The 8,200-nt window shown below is 34.1% G+C and overlaps 1 long non-coding RNA gene across 1 annotated transcript; it reads right to left on the bottom strand.

The window, feature by feature from the left end:
• Positions 1-335: 335 nt before the first annotated feature.
• LOC107876311 lies at positions 336-1,167 on the bottom strand. The gene is made up of 3 exons (XR_007057528.1): positions 1,013-1,167; positions 692-813; positions 336-445 (listed from the first exon to the last, which is right to left on the bottom strand). It is a non-coding gene; the product is annotated as an uncharacterized LOC107876311 (long non-coding RNA).
• Between the last annotated feature and the right edge of the window lie 7,033 nt (positions 1,168-8,200).

The following is an 8,200-nucleotide window of genomic DNA, read 5'->3' as shown; positions in this document are numbered from 1 at the left end:
AAAGTAGCACCCTACACTATCAAATTGGGAGCACACCCCTCACCGCAAACCCTCCTACGAATACCAGCAAGGCTACACCAAAGCACTCCTATCTACTAGCTATGCCCCACCCACCCGCACTAGCCCTCTAGCCTAATTCGTGTCTTCCACAACTTCCTAGTCTTTTGGCTACTTTACGTTTATCTTAATTATAACGGTCTTATATCGCAGTTTCATAACTAATATTTCCAGTTAGAGCAGCATTGCATCATGCAATACAGAGAAAACTATAAGAATAAAACTTAATCTATAGCATGAAATTATCAAAGATATTCTGGTACGAGCACAAATACGAGTGAAAATCTCTGGAGCTTCCCGGCCAACACAAGCTAGAACAGAAATTTTAGTATCTTCTTTCACATGATTTGATACGTATCCAAAGTCAAAACACTTTTATGTTCACTTCCTGCAAGCCAAAAACTTCTATCTACATCAAGCCAAACCAATGGAATAACGTGTAATCGTCTTCAGATATCTAAAAAGGGCAGCCCGGTGCACTACAGCTCCTGCTATGCGCAGGGTTCGGGGAAGGGCCCCACCATAAGGGTGTATTGTACGCAGCCTTCCCTTGCATTTCTGTCGGATGCTACCCCGTCTTCAGATATCTAAAGGAAATAAAAAGTCAAGAAAACAACCAAGGATTCAAACTCACGTCATCTATCATAATACATGAAGTTGTAACGCTTCCAACTGCAATCCCATTCATGTGCAACCACGAGAAGAGATCTGCGAGTTGGGTTGCCACTTTCATCCGCTTATCCCACCCAAAGTCATCTGCAAACGATAAAAAGAAAACATAAAGGATGCGCTAGAAAGCACACAAAAGTCGGACAGAACAGTCATTCAACATCTAAGTTGTGCGGACTCTTCACTTTTGATACTGCACCCCCGTCGGATTCTCTAGAAATACACTACTTTTGGAGAATCCGACATGCACCCATTGACATTTTTGAAGTGTCGAGGTAGTAAGTACCATCCAGAAGCACGTTCGACAAGACTCTAGTGAACTCTGCATCATAGACAACTGCGAGCCTCCTATCAAAACAGCACGTATACAACTTCACCAAATTTGGATGCGTATTTGCTCCTTCATTTGTTAATAACTCAATCTCATCCTACAAAAGACCCTCTGACATCATTTGACCAACAACAACAAATAGAGAAAGAAATAAAATTCAAAGCTATCTCGCAAACATACACAAAATTTATATAGATGCGGAACATTCTCAAGTTTCATAGGAAGGAAATAATCCCATGTCTTTACAATAGCAGGTCGGCTTACAGATCCTTCAACAATGGTGCCACGGAACAGTCTTCCTGTAAGTGTCTTTTGGATTAAAGAATCCTTGAAATTAGTAATACTTTCCAACACCGTGTAGCTGCAATGCTTCACCTCACCATCTACGACTGGCTCAATGGAGAAATCGAAGCTGCATTTTGGCAACCAGAGAATGATCATTCAGAGAAGAAAAGATATAAACTTATATGCCAAATCACTAACGTATTCATCGATTGAGTTCTTTAGAAATTTAACAGTAAACCACTTTGCTAACAATAAGCTATGTTGCTCAGACTCTTCCAAAATGTCGACGAGTGCATGTCCGATCCTCCAAAAATAGTATATTTTTGAAGGATTCGACACGGGTGCAACAACATTTTTGAAGAGTCGGAGCAACTTAGACAGTAAGTACTTGCAAGAGTGCAAGACAACGCTTTCAGCCAGCAATGCAGCTGATTCCAAGACGTAAGGCAGCTCAAGCAAAACACAAGAGACGACGACGACGACGACAACAACAACAACAACAACATACCAGTGTAATCCCGCACACGGTGAGGCCCGAGAGGGTAGTGTACGCAGACCTTACCTCTACCTCGGAGGTGAAGTTGAGAGGTTGTGTCCTATAGAGACCCTCAGCTTGCAACAAAAGAAGTCTAGAAAAATGATATAACGGAAATACAAGAAACAACAAATAGTAACAAAAACACCAAAAATAGTAGCAGAATAGTACTACAACAAAATATTACTCCCTTTGTTTTAAAAAGAAAGACGAGTTTTGACTTGGCACGGAGTTTAAGAAAATAAAGAAGACTTCTAAATCGTTTGGTCTTAGATTAAAGATATGTCAAATGTACCAAAATCTCCTTTAATCTTGTGGCCTTAAAAATGTCAAGTGAAAAGTTGGAATTAAAGAGTTGCGGTCACTCTTTTTGAACCAGACAACATAACCAGTGAAATCCCACGAGTGAGATCTGGGTGAGGGCAGAGTGTGCGGAGACCGTGCCACTACCTCGTGGATGTAGAGAGGCTGTTTCCGAAAGACTTTCGGCTCAATTGCAGCAAATCCAGGTCCAAAGAACAACGAAGCAATGAAGAAAATATAGCAAGTAACAAGGAAATAGTGCATAGTCTACAAGACGGGAGCGAAAACAACAACAAAATAGTGCGATAATCGAACACAATAAACAACATACTAGGACAGATTATCAAAACAATAACTATGATAAATATCAAAAACAAGGACTACAATAATACAACTAGTACAATAACAAACACCAACCAGCCTAAAAAGGACTAGACCAGAAAGCAGGTCATTCATTTTTAAATGGAGGAAGTACTATAATAAAACTACACGAAATAATAGATAATAACAGGAACACACTTGAACCCTACTTTTTATCCTCCAAACCTCCCCTTCCTATTTAAGGTCATGTGTAAGCTGTAACAATATCCTAAATTGTATACTCCACACCTCTTTATCTAAGGTCTATGTCCTCGTAAGTTGTACAAATCAACAGTTACAAACCTCTCGTAGCGCTTGCAAAACGTGACAATTTTGCTCCAGCAATTATCAAAGTTGTCTCAACAACTATCAAAGTTGTTCGACAACTTCGATAATTGTTGGGACAACTAATGCAGTTGTCAAACAACTGTTTATCTCCAGACTTTACCTTTTTAATTTGTGGGACCCACTTGTCACCTTTATTCAACAAAGTCTTGATTTTTCTCTACAATCAAACTACACGAAACAATAGATAATAACAGAAACACATTTGAACCCTAATTTTTATCCTTCAAACCTTCCTTCCCTTGCTATTTAAGGTCATGTGTAAGCCGGTGGAGCTACGCTTTGCCGAAGGGGCTCCTTGGGGCGAAAAATCATACTATATATGCATGATTAAAATTATTTTTTATGTATGTATATTAGATGTTGAACCCTACGATTAGTTCGTATATTCACTTATGAACCCCATAGTGAATATCTTGGCTCCGCCACTATAATGTAAGCTGTAACAATATCCTAATTTTTATGTGTGTATATTCCACACCTTCCTATCTAAGGTCTATCGTTGTGGTTAATAGATTGCTCTTGCAAAAATCAGTAAAATACTCTATGGTTCGATTAACACCCTCATATGTCCAAAAACGGGGGGGCCAATCGTCAGATTCATCCTTGTTCCACATTTGGTAATGATAAGGCAAAACATCCCATTCTTTTGACACTTTCTTCTCCTTCTTCTCGTTTATCATCTCAACATCCATCATCGTCGCCATTGTTTTCTAGGGCAAATATGGTAGCGTTATTGACACATTCTGTAGAGAAGTACAAATACTATTATGAATCATCTAAGTAACGTCGTGTATGTTCATGGACATTCAATTAAATTAAAATTTGATTAAATATATTCTTCCCTTCCTTGACGAAGGGGAGCATTAGAGTAACATGGGCTATTTAATTATAGGTGACAAAAAAGTTTTGAAATTTAAAAAGAGTGACTCTAGTTATAACTATTAAGAGTAGGTGACAAATTTATAATTAGGATTTAATAATAATTGACTTTGTTTTGAATAGGTTCTCAAGTTTTATTTCTTACACTTTAACTCAAATTTTAAATAAAATTCTTAAATTTTATTTCATACACTTTAACCCAAATTTTAAATAAAACTCTAATTTATAAAAGGAGATCTCATCTTTTGCTCTTTTCTCCCTCAACAACTTCTCCCACATTTTTCTTCTTCTTCATTCTTTTCCTCCTTCTTCTTCTTGAGAGGAAAAATGTTCTCAATTTTGGACTAAATTTTATTTGTGCAGCATTGAGAATTACTTAAGAGGTGATTTTCGATCATTTTGAGTTCGAACTTTATATTATTGATCTTGTCATTGCAATATATGTTTCAGCAAATGCTGCAGTAGGTGCTGAAACAGATGCAGCAACTACTGAAAAATATGTAGCAGTTGTTGAGTAATTTATCCAGCAAATATTTCATCAACTGCAACAACTACTAAAAAATATATAACAGTTGTTGAATATTTATTCATCAAATGCTTCATTAATCATAGCAACTGCTGTATATATTTTCAGCAGTTGTTGAATTTGTTGCAGTAGTTGTTGCAATATATTCAGCAATTGATAAAACAGAATGTTCTAGTTGCTGAATAATGTATAGTAATTTTTGTATCTGTTGTTGCAACAAATGAAGTAGTTGCTGAATAAATTACAACAATTGTGATATTTTAATGCCATTTTTTACTTTTCTATCATGATCAATTTATTTTGTTCTAAATCATAATATCTTCAGGTACCTTTTAAGATCATTAATACTGGACAAAATAGCATTAGGAATTGATTATCACGACGAATGGGTTGAGTCAAACAATCGTTACATTTGACGTTGGAAAAATAAAGAAATGGGCGAGACGATAACGATGATTGTTCTTGTTATGAAACGTTAGTAACCAATATACTTGTTGTAACATAATTCAACAATTGCTTGTTGTAACATAATTCAACAATTGCTTTGAAACGTTCAACAACTTACTTGGTGTAGCATAATTCAATAACTGTTGTGGAACATTCAACAATTAACTTACTTGTTGTAGCATAATGCAACAATTGTTGTGCAATGTTCAGCAACTAACGTACATATTGTAGCATAATGCCGCAATTATTGTGCAATATTCAGCAACTAACGTACTTGTTGTAGCATAATGCAGCAATTGTTGTGCAATGTTCAGCAACTAACGTACTTGTTGTATCATATTGCAGCAATTGTTGTGCAATGTTCAGCAACTAACGTACTTGTTGTAGCATAATGCAACAATTGTTGTGCAATATTCAGCAACTAACGTACTTGATGTAACATGTTTCAGCAATTGTTATGGAATTCGTAGCAACTAACTTACTTGTTGTAGAAAATTCAATTATAATCACAATCAAATCTCAATTTTACTCTTAAATTGGTCTAATATCACACCATTTATCATTAAATATGATTGATTCAATCCTTCAGCGTTAATTTAACTCAGTTGTAATTTATTACATTTACAATCGTTTAATTGATCGCCTCGTGTATCTCGAAATACTATGTCATTGCATTTAATAATGATAAAATCTAAATTACACTCTTCAATTCGACTAATATCACTCTATTTATCATTAAATATGATTGATGCAATCAACTAGCGATAAGTTTTTAACTCAATTTTTGTTGATTACATTTGCAATCTTTTAATTGAACGTCTAGTATATCTCAAATTACTATCTCATTACCTTTGATAACTATAAAATTTAAATTACACTCTTAAATTAGACTAATATCACTATATTTATCATTAAATCATCAATAAATATGATTGATTCAATCAACCAACGGTCATTTAACTCAGTTTTTAGTTGATTACATCTCCAATCGTTTAATTGATCATCTAGTGTATCTCAAATTACTATCTCATTGCATTTGATAACTATAAAATCTAAATTACACTCTTGAATTACAGTAATATCACTCCTTTTATCATTAAAACGTTGATTTAATTACATACTTCTTGTAGCATAATGCAACAATTGTTGTGCACTATTCAACAATTAACGTACTTGTTGTAGCATAATGCAGCAATTGTTGTGAAATGTTCAACAACTAACGTACTTGTTGCAGCATAATGAAGCAATTGTTGTGCAATGTTTAGCAACTAAACTACTTGTTGTAGCACATTTAAGCAGTTGTTGTGGAACATTCAACAACTAACGTACTTTTAGTACATGAAATTCCTAACAACTAACTAACTTGCGGTAGCAAATTCAATTAAGATCACAATCAAAATTGTAAATTACGCTCTTAGATTAGACTAATTTCACTCTATTTATATTAAATATGATTGATGCAGTCAACTAGCGGTCATTTAACTCAGTTTTTATTGATTACATTTTCAATCGTTTAATTGATCGTCTAGTGTATCTCAAATTACTATCTCATTGCATTTGATGACTATAAAATCTAAATTACACTCTTAAATTACATTAATTTCACTCCATTTATTATTAAATCATCAATAAACATGATTGATGCAATCAACTAGCGGTCATTTAACTCAATTTTTGCTGATTACATTTGTAATCGCTTAATTGAATGCCTAGAATATCTCAAATTACTATCTCATTACTTTTGATAACTATAAAATCTAAATTACACTCTTAAATTAGACTAATATCAATCTATTTATCATTAAATACGATTGATTCAATCACTTAACAGTCATTTAACTCAGTTTTGATTGTTATAATGCAACAATTGCTGTGAAACGTTCAGTAACTGACATACTTGTTGTAGCACATTTAAGCAATTATTGTAAAACGTTCAACAACTAGCGTACTTTTAGTACCATATTTCAGCAATTGTTATGAAATTTCTAGCAACTAACATACTTGTTGTAGCATAATGCAGTAATTGTTGTGCAAAGTTCAGCAACTAACATACTTGGTGTAGCATAATGTAAGCAATTGTTATAAAATTTTCAGCAACCAACTCCCTTGCCATACAATAATGCAGCAATTGCTATGAAACTGTAGGCAACAAATGTACTTGTTGTAGCAAAATGCAACAATTGCTATACGATATTCAGCAACTAACGTACTTGCAGTGAAAATTCCACATCTAATGTAATAGCTAATTACAAACAAACAAAAGTTATGCTAATAAAACATCTATGAATTTAAGCTCCCAACACATTACAAATACCAATTCAGATATGAGTATTCATTCACCACTACAACAAAACATAATTAAAATGTTACAGGTCATCTTTACAAAAAACTTAAAATTGGGAGTAGTCGTCTAATGATAGTTGTCTAAAAGTTCCTCCTCAATGATAGGCTCAACCTGTCTCTTTGCTTTTCTCTTGGTGTAGGACTTATCCATGGATGCACAATTTACACGTAAAAAATAATAATATTAATTGAATTGATTCTTGAACTTACCCAACTCAAAATTTAGGCAAACATTACACTTTTATAGCAATGATACAGCTAAAGATTCCGTCTTTCTATCAATTGAATAAGTTATTCAACAAATCTAAGAATTTAGGTATTTTCAAGTTAATTGGAGTGGAAAATTAAAGATTTTAAACAAACTCAAAAGAGCAATCTTTATTGAATTTTCAATATTGTCTTGATTAACCATTTCAAAATGAAAATCTAAACCACAAATCTCAAAAATCTAAACCCATTTTTTTCAAAATCAACACGTTCTTATAAATGAATGAAACCCACCATATTGAGAGTAAAGAAAATAATTTTAACTTGGAGATCTAAGTTCGAAGATAGTAATGGAGATGGTGATGACAACACAAGAACATGGAGATGGCGACAGTGGTGTTGTGAGAGAAGAGAACCGAGAGAGTACTTGAGAGGTTGAGATTATCATGAGAAGTGAGAGAAAGAATTTTGAAGAAGTAATTTTGAAAAATATACAATGACCCATGTTTATTTTTGCCACTGTTGCGTTCCTATTTTGTATTTTGAAGAAGTTTATGAAGTTTTAAAAAGTACATTTTAACCCCACTTTATCCTAATTACTATTTAACAACAAGTTTGACTTAAATTGGTCAAACTTGTCACCAATATTAATTTCAATACTTATTTGTTACCTTAGACTCAATTTTCTCGAGTAACATGTAAAGTTGTGCCATGTGATTGGGAGGTCACGGTTCAAGCCGTGGAAACAGTCTCTCTGATAGAAATATAAGGTAAGACTGCATACGATACACCTTGTGGTGGTGGACCCTCCCGGACACCACATATAGCAATAGCTTCGGTGCACCGGACTGTCCTTTTAAAATTTTAGTTACAATATACAGAAAAGACCTAAAATACCTAATGAAATGAT

This window comes from Capsicum annuum, chromosome 7 (assembly GCF_002878395.1).
Source record: "Capsicum annuum cultivar UCD-10X-F1 chromosome 7, UCD10Xv1.1, whole genome shotgun sequence".
Taxonomy (NCBI): domain Eukaryota; kingdom Viridiplantae; phylum Streptophyta; class Magnoliopsida; order Solanales; family Solanaceae; genus Capsicum; species Capsicum annuum.
This window is presented reverse-complemented; position numbering and strand designations above follow the sequence as displayed.